General features: G+C 39.9%; 1 protein-coding gene and 1 long non-coding RNA gene across 3 annotated transcripts in view; one reads left to right on the top strand and one right to left on the bottom strand.

Annotated features, from left to right (window-relative positions):
- Positions 1-16306, bottom strand: part of GLRA2 (glycine receptor alpha 2) — a 174414-nt gene that overhangs the window by 110126 nt on the left and 47982 nt on the right. The gene's annotated exons all lie outside the window — the stretch shown is intronic.
- The window catches only part of LOC135320082 (uncharacterized), a 375701-nt gene that overhangs the window by 96779 nt on the left and 262616 nt on the right, over positions 1-16306 (top strand). The window lies entirely within an intron of this gene.

Raw genomic sequence — 16306 nt, forward strand, 5'->3', positions numbered from 1 at the left:
TTACTGTCCAAAGGAAATGAAGTTTATTCTTCTTTAGAAATATATTTTGGACACTTGGGCTTTGCTTCAATGACAAGAAATGATGTGATAAGCATAATTGGCTGTGATAAGTATTGGTTCTCCTTCCATCAAATGGGCAAATACTTCACTATCTTTTCATTTGCTGACTACATGGATAGGTTAACAGTATATTGTAGCGTTCGTTCTAGAATTTTGACAAATCTAGAGCAAATAATCCTTGATCTAAAGAAAAACTATTTGAGGATGGTGGCTTGTACATAGTCTTCACCTCTCTGCACCCTGGAGGTGCTACTATGCTCCCCCTTCCTTTAACTTTTCCAAGCTCCAGCCAGCTTTGACCAAGCCTTCTGTCAGACTATTGACTGAGCCACTATCTCTTTCCCACCATTTCCTTTCTTCAGTCCTCAAGGAGAGGGTACATATCTCTTGTTCTTCAATTTTTCTATGCCTCCGAGATTCAAGGAAGTAAATTAAGATTGAGAATTAGCATATCTGTGTTCTCTTTCCAGTTTTGCCTCAAACTGTCTCTGTCCCCTAATCAAGACCTTAAACTCAATAAACAGTCATCCTCATCAAATGATGGGGTAGGATAAATGATGCTTGTTACCATTTAGCCCTATTACTAGAATCCCTGTTATTCTGAAGTTCACTGCTCCAGATTCTGTTCATTTTCTCTCAAACCTTTTTTATATCCATAGACCCCTCTGACTTGCCCCGTGACCTAACTCTCTTGGGCTGTCATGCGCATTTTTGCCCTCCCCTCCTGGCTGCCTTCTCTTTTCTTTCTCAGCTTATTTTATACTTCCTATACAAACCAAGACAGAACAAAAAAGGAGTGGCATAGTTATTTTAAAGAAAGAAAGTGTTTGAGATTCGAAGTGAGATTAGACAAAGAATCCATGCTGACAATCTTCAGAATCACTAAAATACAACAGTAATTGGGAAAAGCAAGACACAAAACCATGCAGTATAATCTCAATTATGTAAAAATGTTTTCACTATTGTAAGTAAACCCAACACTATCTTAAGAGTAGATATTTCTGGTTGGTGGGATGATTCATAAATTTTTTTTACTCTATTCATTCTGCATTATCTATATTGACAAGTGTAGACTTTTTGAAGATGTTACTCTTTATGCAATTAAACGTGCGTTTCTTCAATCAACAGCTTAAAGATAAAATTATAACATTCTGTTTGATTCAGTAATGTTTTGCTATTATTATAATTATTATTATTAAAATTTTGCCATAAATATACAGCATTTCACCTTCATTGCTAAATAAATTACCTAGTTTTTGTGGGCTATTCTGAGAATACAAATACCACGTCTCTAAAGGAAAAACAGTAGTTTTGAGTTCTAAACAACTGACATAACATTTGAGACAGGAAAAATAATTTTTGTCAATTGTGGAGTTCATTTAGTGCCATAGATATATAGTTAAACATATTTAAATTTCTTCCCAGCATGAAGACTCTAATTTTTGAGATTTTATTTTATTGAAATCAATGCCATGAACTCTTTAAAGTAAGGGAAGAGTAAAAGGATCAAACTTAAAATCCCTAGTAATCAGAAAAATTTTTTTAATTTGATACTTTATCAAGGAGGAAAAAAACCCAAAAGAATCTGTGGATCTAAAATTGTTATTAACACAGTAAGAATCTATTTATTCTTTTTTAAAGAGGAAATATTTTCATCAGACAAAAATATGTTCATCATACCAAAATAATCAGAGGGCATGTGCATAGTTTAAATGAATCAACACCAGAAAACCTGGCAGATACTAACTACTATATATAGAACAGATAAACAACAAGGGCCTACTGTATAGCACAGGGAGCTATATTCAATACCTTGTAATAACCTGTAATGAAAAAGAGTATATAAATATGTATAACTGAATCACTATGCGGTACACCAGAAACTAACACATTGTAGATCAGCTGTATCTTAACAAGAACAAAACAAACAAACAAACAAAAAACCCAGAAAACCTGAAAATTTCATTTCATTATGATTTTAAAAACTTTACTTTTGAGAAATTAGAAAATAATAATAATGGGAATGAATACAGCTTAAAAACAGGCAGCAAAGAATTCAGCTGTACTTTGCTATTGGAAACAACTCAATTTTAATATTCTTAATCATAGGTTTGCTGAATGTGATTCTTTTGCAAAGTGAACTTCTCACATTTATTAGGAAAAAGAGGCTTCAGACATATTTCTGCCTTTGTGGCAGATCTAACAATCCTACCAGGACCCAGAATTCTCGGGGTCATAACTATTAACAGCATAGAAAAACCCATGGAGAGAAATTCCCAGTGAGCATGAAACTTCCTCTGAATTTTGTCTCCGCAGAGAACTCAGTGGGTATTTCCCTTTCTCCCTGTGTGGTTTTCTAATTTCCTCTCTAGATGTGTTTTACAGTGGAACCCAGTGGGTGCCAGTCAGGAGGCAAGGGAACAGCTCCCCAGGTGCTAAATCATGTCATTGGCTGAGCACGTGGGAAATGATTGTAAAGATCTCATCAGTTGCTTCAAGCACCCCAGGGCCCATCATTTTTGATACCTGGTTGATCACACATCTGCAGGCCTCAAACTCAGACTTGCCCTTTACTTATTTTTTCCTTTTTCACTGACTTCTATATTAAACATAGTAAAAATACCCAAATCTGAAGTTACAGTGTGATAACTTTTTACATCTGTACCTACCTTTGACCAAGCACCCAGATCCACACTGAGAATATTCCCATCACCCCAGAACATTCTTTTGTGCTCTCTTCTCAGTTCAGAACCTTCAAGGGTAACCACCACTGCTTTTTTTAAAGGTATTTTTTTGATTTAAAAATATGAGTTTGGGGGGAAAAACGAGCTTGATATTATTTTTTACAGAGATGCTGAAATTGCACCAAATAAGACTGACACATACAACATGACGCTACGATGTGAACAATTTTTCTGTCTTTTACTCTGGCTCTCCATCTGTTTTTGGTGGGGTTCACAAAATTAAGTATTTTGATTGAATCTCAGACTTTTTACTGGCAGACACTGCCTACAGCATGTCAGATTTGCTCTCTTTCTCACAATCTAAAATATTACGGCACCTGAAGGCAGTGAGCTGAGGTCGCCGCCCGTCTTCCATTTGATTTTTCTTAAAGAACTCATTTCCTGAAGCATTATCACACATCCCCCCACTGTCATTGTGACATGCATGCATTTAGGGCGCCTCTGCTCCTGTGTGCACAAGGGAAGGAACAAAGTTCCCTTACAGAGGCCCTGCTGCTTTATTGAGAATAAGAAGGCTGAGCAAACATTTCGATTTTCAAGGCAAAAGAATGAGACAAAGCACAGGAAGTCAGTTTCTCAAAATCTCACTTCCCTTCCTTCCTACTCTCCTCTTCAGTTCTCCATAGGCATCAAGCCACTTCTTGGGGTGGTAGCTGACTTAAACTGATAGCTGCAGACATTGCCAGCTATTTCAGGTAATATAGTTTTTAAAATCAAATATAACTTTTATGGTATTTTAAAATTTTAATTTTCATACAGTTTTTGAAGGTTACATTCCATTTACAGTTATTGCAAAATATTGGCTATATTCCCTGTGTTGTGCGATACATCCCTGTAGCCTGTCCTACACCCAACAGTTTGTACTTCTAGCTCCCCTAATCCTATCGTACCCCTCCCCACCTCTCCCCACCGGTAACCACTAGTTTGCTCTCTATATCTGTGAGTGTGCTTCTTTTTTGTTATGTTCACCAGTTTGTTGTATTTTTTAGATTCCACATATAAGCAATAACATGCAGTATTTATCTTTCTCTGACTTATTTCAGTTAGCATAATGCCCTCCAAGTCCATTCATGTTCCTGCAAATGGCAAAATTTTTCTTCTTTTTTATGGCTGAGTAGTAGTCCATTTTGTGTGTGTGTGTGTGTGTGTGTGTGTGTGTGTGTGTGTATTACATCTTCTGTATCCATTCATCTGTTGATGAACATTTAGGTTGCTTCCATATCTTAGCAATTGTAAATAATGTTGCTATGATCATTGGTGTGCATGTATCTTTTAGAATTAGTGTTTTTGGCTTTTTTGGATATATACCCAGGAGTGGAATTGCTGGGTCATATGCTAGTTAATTTACTCATTTCTCCCCTAAGCAAGGGTCTTCCCTTATGCAAGAACCATGAAGGCAAGAATGTTCTCTATTTTACAGACCAAGATAATGCCTGGCTGGTACAGAGTAGGTATCCAATAAGTCTTTGTTGAACAAATGAATGAATCAATATCCTAAAGCTCTATGAGAGAACTTAAAGCTTTTATTCTGCAGAAATGGGAAAAGACAAAGGATTTAGAAGAGAAAGAGGGTCATCAGAGCCCACATGGTGTTGCCAAATTAAATGACTGGCAAAAGAAGCCAGATAGCTTGCCTGGCCCTTTCTGTAAGTTGCTAGCATTTCTAGAGGGAACTAGAAATAAGGCAAATCAGGCTGAAAGAAACCCAGGAAGCCCTGCCCACCTGATCTCAAGCCTTGGTCGGGTAGCTGGGTCCACAGCCAGGACTGTTCTCATTTTACTAGAAGGGTGCAAATTAGTCATTTAACTCCTTGTTCATAAGGAACTCAGTATTAGAAATAGAAGTCCACTCCCAGTGAAAGATTCTTGAGGGGAAAAAAGCCATTTGAAGAGAAAACGAATTTTCAGATAGAACTACAAACTGTCATGAGTGATCCTTTTGCCAAAAGCAAAGGTTGCCAACCTCCTATTTGGGGAGCATTAATTCTAATGGTTAAGTAGTCTGTCATGTTTGGAAAAGAAGGGTAAAGGGATGCTTCTGTATTTTTCTGTGTTTTAGGAAAAGCAAGAGCATCTCAAGAATACTGCTGCTTTCCGTCTTTTAGGGACCGTGCTTACACACTCGGTGCAGCGCGCTGCAGACTCTCAGCAGCCCGCCCGGATGTCAGAGGGGATGGGACCTATGGTGTCTTTTAGGATTAAAACAGTTAATAAGGAAGAATGAAAAATCAAGTGATGTTGATAGTATTAATAATCACTCTCTGAACACCTGTGGTAGGTCAAACACTCTCATTATTTTACAGTCACGGGACCATCGCACGAGGCAGGCAACTTTCTCTCTATTTTTGAGATAAGCAAATTGGGGCTCAGAGAGGTTAAACTGTTTTCCCAAAGTCACAAAACCAGGAAGCAACCAAAGTTAGATTTGAACCCAACTTTAATTGATGTCAAAGTTTATTTATTATTTTCTACTCTACCACGTCTCTAGAAAAAGGATCTGTTGCTAATTTATCATGCTCGTTCATCTGTGAAGCCAGCAGAATAGGTGGTAGAGACCTTAGTTGCCTTGTACCTGCTCAGGGACACGCCTTTCATTTTTTTCTGCAGGCATCTGGGCTTCCCATGATTTGCCCTTTTCGGAACTCTTCCAGCCTCCCCTGGCAGCCTCACAGAGTAGAAGCATCATTGACTGGGGATCCAGGGACCTGGGTGGTAGACCAGGCTTACAGAGAAAGAGCGATTTGACCTTAACTAAATCTCTGAGCCTCTTTCCTCACTCACAACCCCATCCTGCTCAAAATGTCTGTGATTCTAAACTATAAGTGAAGGTGACCAGCTTAAAAGATTTCCTCTTACAGGTGAATTTGCACTCTTGAATATAATGAAAGCATTAAGTAAAAGGAATAATGCTTCTTAAAATAGGAACTTTCTGGCAGTCTGGGGAAATAGGTGAGATATTTGTTTCCCCCATAGGGCTTTGCCATCCAGCATCCTAGAAGGCAATCTAGTCTTTCTCCAAGAAGCTAAGGACAGCCTTCCCATAGTGTAGGTCTGTTGACTCTTTCCTCTCAGGTGTACTGGGAAATGTCTGAACCACGTGACATTCTAATGCCGAGAAGATTTGATAGGATACATCATGTGTTGAACAAGATTGTTATCTTAACCCACCTAGACCTGAAGTAAAATTAGCCCGGGGCAAGTTAGAAGTCAAGTTAAACGTACATGATGAATCCAGCCCACACGTCAGGAGAGGGAGGGAAGAGTTAGGGGTCTGTGGATTAAAAGACACCCCCTGGCTGGTTGTCTGACCAAGACAGCCTTTAGCACAGTGGGTTTCAGACTCAGGTGGGCACAGCGTCATCTGAGGGGCTTGGTAGGGATGCAGAGTCTCAGGCCCTCTTGAAAAGCAGCTCAGGCGATACTGAGCCTGGTGCTGTGAAACAGTTTACGAAGCTGTACTTCATGTCTCAAGGGATGACTTTGCTTACTGCCCATGTGGTAGACTATAAGGAGGAAATTTTGAAAGGGAGCTAGGAGGAGATGGAGAAAGGGGTTCACAATTTTTCAGTAGCACTAGCACTCTCTTTGGAAAACACTACTTTCTACTCGAAACCAGGGCAGGACAGTTAGGCCCGAGTAGGCCTTTAAGTGATTGTACTAGGGTGTTCATCACCAGCCTCAGCCATGATGGAGAGGCATGCTGGTGAGGTCAAGAAAGTGGGAAGGTTAATTCATTGGCAACCAAGAATATGGTGGATGTGGCTAGAAAGCTGCAATAACTGCTAAGAGGAGTAGGAGGTGCCCCAGAGAGGACACCAAATCAGCATGCTTATTAACGCACACGCACACGCACACGCACGCGCGGAGGTGGAACTCTGTTCCGGGGGCTAGCAGTGCGTCCGGGAGCTGCCTCTGGTCTCTGACTGGAACATCAGCCACCGAAAAGTTTCAAAGAAGTTGGGGTGGTGACTGCAGCATGCACTGGATGAACCCCAACTAAAAATTTACAAAAGTTCATGGTACTGGTCAGGGAGGAGGACAGGGCACAGAGGAAGACCAGCTCCAGGTCGTCAGTGCTGGGGGATTAGTGTTAACTGAAACTCCACCTAGGCGGTCACCTAGTACATCCATTCAGCAGTTTTTGGCAAACATTTATTGGGCATCATGCTTATCAGACACTTGAAATAACAGTTTCTCTCTTAAAGGAGATCGCAGTTTAATATTAGTAGTATATATGTGTATGTGTGTGTATATATATATATATACATATACATATATATTCTTTTAATGATGTATATCCCAATGGTTGTGCATTTATCATTCAGCTTTTTAAAGTTGTTCCAATACTCATTTAAAGAATCCTTCCAGATTATGTAAATCAGACATGCCGGAACAAAATCAAGTGAAAGGCTTTTAATTACTCCCTTGGGGCCTGGATAGGCGCTGGTACTGATTGGGTAGAGCAGATAACCTACCCTTATAGACCTAGAACCTGAGAGGGCCCTTTGGGTCTGTCCAGGAAGTATGACTTGCAATAATCATCTGATGATCCTGAATCAAAACCCACAAAAGGTACCCACAAAAGGATCTTTGTCCACAGAGAGCAAAAATAATTGGTCCAAGTTTGGCTAGGCAGGCAAGGAATCAAAAATTTTAAACTCATCTTCTCAAAGCTCTGTAATTAAATGGCTGCTTTGAACTCACTGATCATATAAAGCATAGACACAGTCCTGCCCACTCCAGCTCTAAGCTGTTCACCTGGTCCATGGGCAGGCACAGATGTGGCTGTGCCTGGGAAGGCTTTTTATAGAAGGGAAGGTTGAAAATTCATGGTGTGTAAGTTATTAGGAATTACGGAAAGATCCCAGTGCCTGCCCTTGCTCAAACACCTTCCAACTCTTAGCTGCTATGTTTAATCAACTAACAGACATTTAGGTAAAGGCTCCCATGACCATTAAGGTGCAAATCTAGGGAGAGAAGAGTGTTTCCTGACTGTTAGTCATTTCCTCCTTTGTGTATATGAGTTGATAGATTGTCAGGTTCCCTCCCAATATCCCCAGGAGCAGACTGTGATACTGAGAGTATCAAATGGAAGGATGAAACTAGATGGAAAACTGGGCTCAGAACAGTGTAGCCAGGACACCAGAGAGAAATCATTTTTTCAATATTGTCTAGGGCTGAAATGAAACCCTAGGTTGGTCATAAGCTGTACATGGCTGGACTCTATCCTCTTAGTTAATTCCATATAAGTATAAGACCTATTTTTCCACATTGACCTTGGAATTTGGAGGAGATGAATGGCAACAGTGCTGGCTCATCAGCTGTTCTACTCCTCTCCCCTGACTGAGATGCCAGTGACTGACGAGGAAGGTCCATGTTTACCAAACATTATAAAGGCATCACAGAAAATACCCATATGCATTGAGCAGTACTAGCTGGGAAGGACAAAAATACAATATCTGCTCCCATCTGTGCCTGGTCCCTTCAGAAAATGTGCACACATATGGTTGGCCCATGTTAATTAAGTCCAAATGTGGATAGGATTCAACTTGGAGAGCAACTGATAAATCTGCAGCTACAACTTTTCCAAATGCTTTGATATTTCCTAAATGAAAATGTTTAGAAGGTGTTGAATGGGAGAGGGCTAAACTGCACACCATGAGAAAGATTTACCAAATTACCAAAGATTCAAATAACCAGTTCTCCCCACATTTTAGTTACACTTTAAATTTCAGGCATTTCACAGCTAGTATTTATGTATATACCCAAATAGTCACAAGAAGAAAAAGGTTATTAGCCTGCACGTTAAAATAATGAGAACTGACTTGTTCATGATCATTGTGTTGTGTAAGTTCACAGCTATTTCGTGGCGGCATTGAAGTGAAGAAAGAGAGAAAAGCCCTGTCTAGCAATTTTTTTAATGTTTTATTTGGGATTATTTTACTTTTGGCAAAAGGGAAAAAGAACAAGTGTTTATGAACTGTAAATCTGGTTTTAAGAAAACCAAAGTAACTTTTTATCTGCGGACAGCTGAGAGCAAAAGTGTGTTATTTGGCTGGTGTTTTGCTGCATTAAGACTTTTATTGTGGTAACTGGTGGAGAGTTGCTGGCCACTGTTTCTGTTGGCAGAGGTTGGAGAGAGAACAGGATCTTGGTCAGACAATAGGGTGGTCCATTCTTGATTAGATAACACTTTGAAACCAAACACAATTCCTTAGTTTATTCTTAACAAGCAGCTAAAGAGGGAGGCCCAAGGCATTACCTGAAAAATGATGCAGTTGTCACTTCTGTTATGAGCTATATGCCTCCCAAAGGAAGGAAACCCAAGGCACAGAGAGTACTTGTCTGCTTGAGACTCAAGATGGAAGGTGAGTAGAGCCTGAGTGTAACAAGTATTGAATAAGGAAGTGTCCATGTGTACGGGTTAGGCAGAATGGGGAGCTCTGTCTCCCCACTTTCCTACTCTTTATCCTACAGCCAGCCAAGGTTGATGATGCCATTCATTGAGCATTTAGTATGAATCTAGAACTGAGAAAAACTGCAGAGCAAAGAAAGGTTAAATGACTTCTCACAGTCACTAAGATTGGATTTGAACCCAAGTCTTCCTGAACTTCAGAACTGCCACCTGCCCCACCCCCATAACATTCTGTCTTTAATCCGTTAGCTCACTTATTACTTTTTAGCTTTCATCTAACTGTTCAAATTTAGCAAAACATCGCTACTTAAATGAAACATCAAATAAAACATTTGTTGTATTGTCCTATGAAAGGAATAGTCAATCTGCTGTGGGATGGCCTTGCTCTGAGTGTGTGTCACATGTAGAACGTCACATAACTGTGTATGTCCGTAATTGTCTTTCAGTGACTGTCCAGCGATAAATGTTGTATCAGATGTTGGTTTGTAATTTTAAATGCCACAAGCAGGAGTAGAGTTGTTGGAAAGACACCTCCGAGCTTTGAAGAGGGACAATTTTTTCCCATTTGAAAATGGAGCACCTTTCCTTTGGATTACTAGCTATGAGAATGCACTCAAGTAATTCATGTGTCTCATAAGAGCCACGGTGATATTATGTGTGTTTATTTTGGGATTAATGCCATCCAGGGAGTCTTTCAAAGCAGCACAATGGACCAGGCAGAAGCCCATGTGAGCAGAAGTTGAGTAGTCTCATCAGGACCTCTGAATTTCCCTGTGGCTTTCTGCCACAAGAAAATTCAAGTAATAGCAGACTAACCCTTAAAGTCTGCTGGCTCAAACCTACCAAGTGATTTCCTTCAGCCTACATATCCTTTTAATAATTATCCCAGCCAACCATCTTTGTATAATTGTCTAAAAGTATGTAAACCCATAATTCATGAACACATTCTAAAATAATATCTTGTGGATACTCCTGCTGGTTGAATCAGAGGGTACAAATGATCTAATTTGCAATTGGGAAGTTTCTCCATAGAGAGTCCAGTATTAAGTATTTGTCACTGTGTAAACTGTATGTTGAATATAAGGCTGCCTCTTAAACAACAGGTAGTTCAGCCTTCCCTACCCAACTCCAAAGTCTGATTCCTCTCCTCAGGAGTTGGATATTCAGTTTGGGAGTAAAAGGTTCAAAGACCGAAAAGTTGTTTGAGATAGGCACCTTAAAATTCAGAATCTCCTCTTGTTGACTCCTAAGCCCTAAGAGACAGGAAGGACCCACTCTTGTTTCCTCATCCAGAAGGAATTTTGTAGTTTGGGAAGGAGGAAATCATTTTGAGACACTATAGACTTATGACAGAGCTAGAAGGAGCCTCAGACTTCACCTGATCTCCTGGTTCAATCTCATTTTATAGATTAGGAAACTGAGACTCAGAATGATTAAACTCATGGGGTTAGAGAGGCTGGTCAATGAGCCTGGAGGATACAGTAAATGATGGAAGGAAGTGTGGACTCCTGATGCCCTAAACCACCTTCTCAGTATTCTGTTCTTTGCACCATTGCTTTCAGAGCAAACTCTGATGAATGTTAATGCAGTGGAAATTTACCTCCAAAAGGAGAAAAACCTACTGGTTGCTATTGCTAGTCCAATCAGGTAAACAGTCAAGAACCAGCGGCCATGCCAGCTGCCATGTATTTCACTGCACCATTCCCTTTTTCCTTCAAACAAGGATAAGATCTTTACTCTGTTGTGTTTGAACCAGTTATTATGCCCTTGAGTGTATGTGTATTTCTGAACCCAATCAGGAGCTCAACAGATTTCCAGCACTTTAAGAGAGTCTGTCATGTACTGAACACACTTTTAGACTTTAATGCTTCTACCCTCAGGCATGCCTTTTTTGAGGACCACTCTCCAAAAATGCCCCCTCGGCACCACGTAGCTTAGCTCCTGCTGAATCCACCAGCGTTTGTGCATGCCGGCGCCTCCCACCCTCCCAACCTTGCTTGCCTCTAGGAAGAAGGGGATCATTGTGGTTTCCATGGCATTTCTCAGTACTTCTCTGAAGCCTCACTGCTTAATTCTGATGTGGGCGCTTATGTTACAGTCATTAATTACTGCATTAAGTCAAGTCACAAAACTAATGAGGATTTGGACACAGAGTTGGAAAATGAGAATGTAATTTTGCCTGGATTATAGGATATAAAGATAAACATGGTCCAAATATGCATAGAGAGAAGAAATCACAGCTTTTCACAGCTTCCTTCTAACAGAAAATACAGGCATATGTGTCTCATCAAAATTGGGAGTAAAATTGATCAGAATATCACCATTGGTAACGTTTAGGGAGGTCTTATTTCACTGTGCATTCTATTTTCAGCTCTGACATCTAAGTAAAGAATGTGCTTTTTTTCCTATGCTATAAAAATCATTCTTTACTAAGATTAGAATCTTTTGAAGTTCTTGCATCAGGCCATAGGATGAGTCAAGGTTGGGAGGCTATGTTAGAAAAGTTGGCCTTTTACGTGTGTGGATAGAGTTGGTCATTAGACAGGATTATTTGGGGAGCACTGTTGGATGTCTGTCTAGAAATTTATACTCCACCTACTCTCAGTGGTGCCTGTAATCTGTCATCAGAAGGAGAAGTCACGTCAATCCCCAAGAGTTCCCTATTAAACTGAAATACTACTGGGATGGTGGAACACTGAATCACCAACACCTGGAATTATGAATGGAATCAAAAGGAATTAACAAGCAGATCACCCCTAATGACATAAAGGAATAAGTTTCAGATCAGAGCTAAGTTTGATCATGAGGGGTGCAGATATCTTGGTGATACGGAATGCTGTTGCAGAGGAACAATCCCATGTTAGTGATTGTTCGGAGAACTCTATGCACTTGGAGGATAGCACAGGGCCTCCAGGTACCTGGTCAGTCAAATAAGAAGACACTGAAGGCACACAATATTTCCTTAGCAACTTGGCGCCAGGCATACCCATTCTGGAGGCATGTAATAAACCATGAAGCAAAATTGTTAACAGTTGGAAGGTGATAGCTTCCTTAAGAAAGATGGGGTTTCTCAAAACAAACAAATAAAAAAGAGCTTAAATACCCTAATATACAAAATGTGCATACACTTTTAGGGAGAGTCCAGGCCCCCCTGGAATTGTTACCTTGCCCTCAGGTTAAGAATCCCTGCTGTATAGGGTCACACTCAAGGAGTTGGTCTGGCCCATCCCTAATGTCCAGAGTTTGTAGGGAATCTATCCTGGTCAGTTTACTCTTTGTCTTAAAGATTGGAACATAAAGCACAGTCCCTCAATGACGAAAGATACCGAGGGTCCTAGAGTCTGGCAGTACCGCTTTGAGTCTATGTCCACATGACATAGAGTGCATTCTACTAAAGCTATTAGCCAAACCATCTCTTTTTTCACAGCTGAGGAAACAGAGGTTCAGAGAGAGAACAAATTTTCCTCAGGTCACACAGCTAGTTCTGAGGCCAGAGCCCCAAGCCCAAGGGTATTTTGACTCTAAACCTCCTGTCTACTATGATATCAAAAGGAACCAAGATAACATTCAACAGCATCAGTTTCAGAGTAGGGGCCCCAAACCGTCCAGCAAACTGAAAACTGCAAGATGAAGAACATCTTGACGCAGATTTTACACAGAATTAAGCCAGCAACGCAGTGTTGGTGACCAAACATATGTCCACTAACTGGTGGGATGAAAATGTATGAACACAAAAACAGTGAGGTAATCTCTCCATCCTTCTAAAATTGGTAGCCATTTGTGTATCATGTTAATAAATGTAGGAAAAAGCAACTGATTTAAAGTTGTAGCAAATATGATTTAAGTTACAGAAGGAAGAATTTCTGCACATTGTTAGAGTGACTTTTATGGGATCCAAAGAGAGAATATAAAATCTCCTTCTCTGAAGGTCTTTAAAAATAGAATGAGTTCTCAACATGTTGCCCGCAGGTAGGAAGTTGACTTACTAACTTTTCATGGATCTTTTCAGCCCTTTGATCCCTGGGATAGTAAAATTTTTCAGAAAGTAGATATGCTATATAAGCTATGTAAAACTATCAAGTGATCTTCCTATTGGAAAGTTAATTGTTTCATTTTGAATTTAAACAGTCTTTTTAGAAATTTGCAGAATTTGGAGATACTTTATATTCTCATCTTAAATCTTCCCTTCTTCCTCTAATAGTCCTTTGAAAATTGAGTCTCAAAATGGTTGATTGCAAAATGACTTGTCTTTGGAATTGTATTTCTTTGTGTCTTTGGATTTGAGTTAGAGTAAATGAAGAATGATGTGGGGCAGGAGATGATAGCCCTGAAGTAGAAGTCAAGAGCTTTGACTCTCGTTCTAGCTCTCCTATTTATGGGCTCTGTTATTTTAGCTTATTTAACTTCTGAAAGAAGTCACTTCCTCATCAGTAAAACAAGGGTGTTGGATTAGATATTTTGCAAGGTAATACCTTCAAATTAAAAATAGGGATCCTATGTGTCTATAAAAGTCAGAGTTCTCACAGAAAATTCTCAGAAGCAGGGAAGAAAACAAATATTAGCAAAGACATTGTGGACATGTGAGACCAGCTGCTCCTCTTTTAAAATACTCACCTTCTCTTTTTTCTTTCATATTGCACACCATATGCCACGATGCCCTGACTTCTACTACAATTCATTATACTCAACTCAATAAATATTGTTTGAACAATGATATGTATGATACTCAGCTAGAAAAAAAAAAAGGAATCATCTGAGAGTCTGCCATGGTTAAAGCTTGAGACTTCCGCCTTACTTGAGACTGCTTCCATTTCCATTCCTTCCCTCCTTAGTCAAACCTCCACACCCAGAGGGACTCCTGAGCTCTAAGGAGTACTTCCGCCCAGCCCTCTGAGTAATGAAGATTCTAGGTTCACACCACCACACCCAGCTCTGCAGCTACTGTGACAGATACTGGCAATTTTATGTTAGGATGATGGGACTGAACCAACCAATCAGAAAACACTTGAAAATAAGCCCCTTAAAAAATGATACTCAAGGCTCACCTCACTATTCCACTATGGATTCAGGCCTTTTTGAGTAATATGAATTTGGAATTTGACTGTCTCTGAATAGGGTGTGCAATGGAAGATGTGTGTCCTTGTTTACACTTTGGTCAAGGATGGTCAATGCTTAATGGGATGGGTCAAGAAAAAACTTGAAAAGAGTAAACTCAACCATATCGGGGAAGTGAATATTAAAAAAATCAGAGGAGAAATGGACAGAAACAGATTGGACACTTTTTCATCAAAAGAGACTATGTCCTGCATCACTGGATAGAAATTTTCTAACACTGAGCTAAGACCTTTGGTTCCTATTTTGAAGATTTGTTTGAATTTTACTAAAGTTCTATAAGTGTATAAATCTGCAGGACACTAATGCATTTTTAGTTTACTGTTTCTCCTTTTTGAAGCCTTTGTCTTTTGAGAAACAGATCTGTTACATCTTGGGAAGTGTGATCTTGCTTGTTATGAAGTCAGTGGACTACACAGTACTCTTTGTGTTTTGTTTGGCCATCAAAGCCTTGGACTTTGGTTACTATGCAGAGTTGATTCTACCTCTGCTACTACAAAGCTAAGAAAGTACAGCATTGTTCCTGGATGAAATGCTATCATCTATTTGATTTAAGTTTTAGGAAGACTCAAATATAAAACATCACCATAGAAAATCACATTTTTTAATGTGGACCAGTGTTTAAGTAGCTATTAAAATGTGTCAGGGAGAGGCAATTCATGAGTTTATCTTTGGTACTTATGTTGTATCCCTTCCTTGTATCTTTTTTGACTCTCTTCATCCTCTCTGATTTTTCCTCTCAGGCATCCAACATGCTTGTTCTCACTATCCTTCTCAGGCATTAAACCTACTATCAGAAAGAAAATTTCATATCAGCTCTTTATAGCTTAGTATGAATTTAGAACAGTGTATTCCCTCTCATGGGAATTTGTATTGTAAACCTGAGAGTAGAGGGAAAGTCCTTCTTAATGGAATGTCAGCAGGGACTTCCCAGCGCTTTTAAGACACCAGAAACTAGCCTGCTTGACTTTAAACTTGAGTTAAACCTGCAGTTGGGCATATATTAGCACTAATTACTTCTTACCATCTAGTTAAATTGAGTTCAGTGACTCAAGTAAACAGGATTGTGGCTGCCAACCCCAAAATTCTAACAATGTTTGAGTCACAAAATTCACTTGCAAAGTTACAGCCACTTTTTTTTTCCCTGTTCCCTATTTATTTGTATTACTTAATTTCTCTTACATCTGCCTGCCTTGTTAGACTGGAGCCTTTCCAGGACAGAGACCACATTTTACTCAGCTCTGGATCTGTAGGCCCAGCACAGTGTCTGGCTCATTGAAAACCCTTCCAGGCAAATAATTAGATTCCTGTAGTTCAAATCTGCCAAGAGCCATGCTTCCCTATGATGGCATGCCCGGTTCTACTACACAAAGCCTCTTTCCCCTGATTTCATAGAATATGCACAGTGAAGGAAGAGTCTAAACCAGCCTGCCACAGGACAAACTTGACCCAACCCCAAACAATTGTTAGGGTATTTCAGAGCCCATGATATCCAGAGATAGAAGGATTGCCTCTGGCTCTAGGTCTGGGGAACTTTATATGCTTCGTGGTTCTAGAATGGAAGGGCCTTTATAGAACAGAAGGAAAAAAGCCTGGTTTTATTTCAGCGGTGCGTGATGCCAGGTATTTACTAGAGCAAATGCCACCCAAGGCCCAGAGGGTTCGCTGGAGCAGCTGATACCCTGTGCTGCTTTTTATAACTCTCCTTCCCAGTGCCATGCTCCACATATGTCCCATTTCATCAGGTCACATCATCTTAGGTTGTGCCCAGCACTGCATCTTACACCAAACGCATCACCATGTGGAATATTCTGTTTCCTTCAAAACTGTTATAAAAGTAAAAGTAATGTTTCTAAAAATAAAGTGGGGGAAGTTTCCTGGTTCTTTGTGGAAGCGGTGACTTTGCCACTTTTTACAAATGAGCAGCCTCTTTCCTTCCCAAAAGACATTGGAGCTATTTGCCATCAGCAGGCTG

Source organism: Camelus dromedarius, chromosome X, assembly GCF_036321535.1.
Source record: "Camelus dromedarius isolate mCamDro1 chromosome X, mCamDro1.pat, whole genome shotgun sequence".
NCBI classification, from domain to species: domain Eukaryota; kingdom Metazoa; phylum Chordata; class Mammalia; order Artiodactyla; family Camelidae; genus Camelus; species Camelus dromedarius.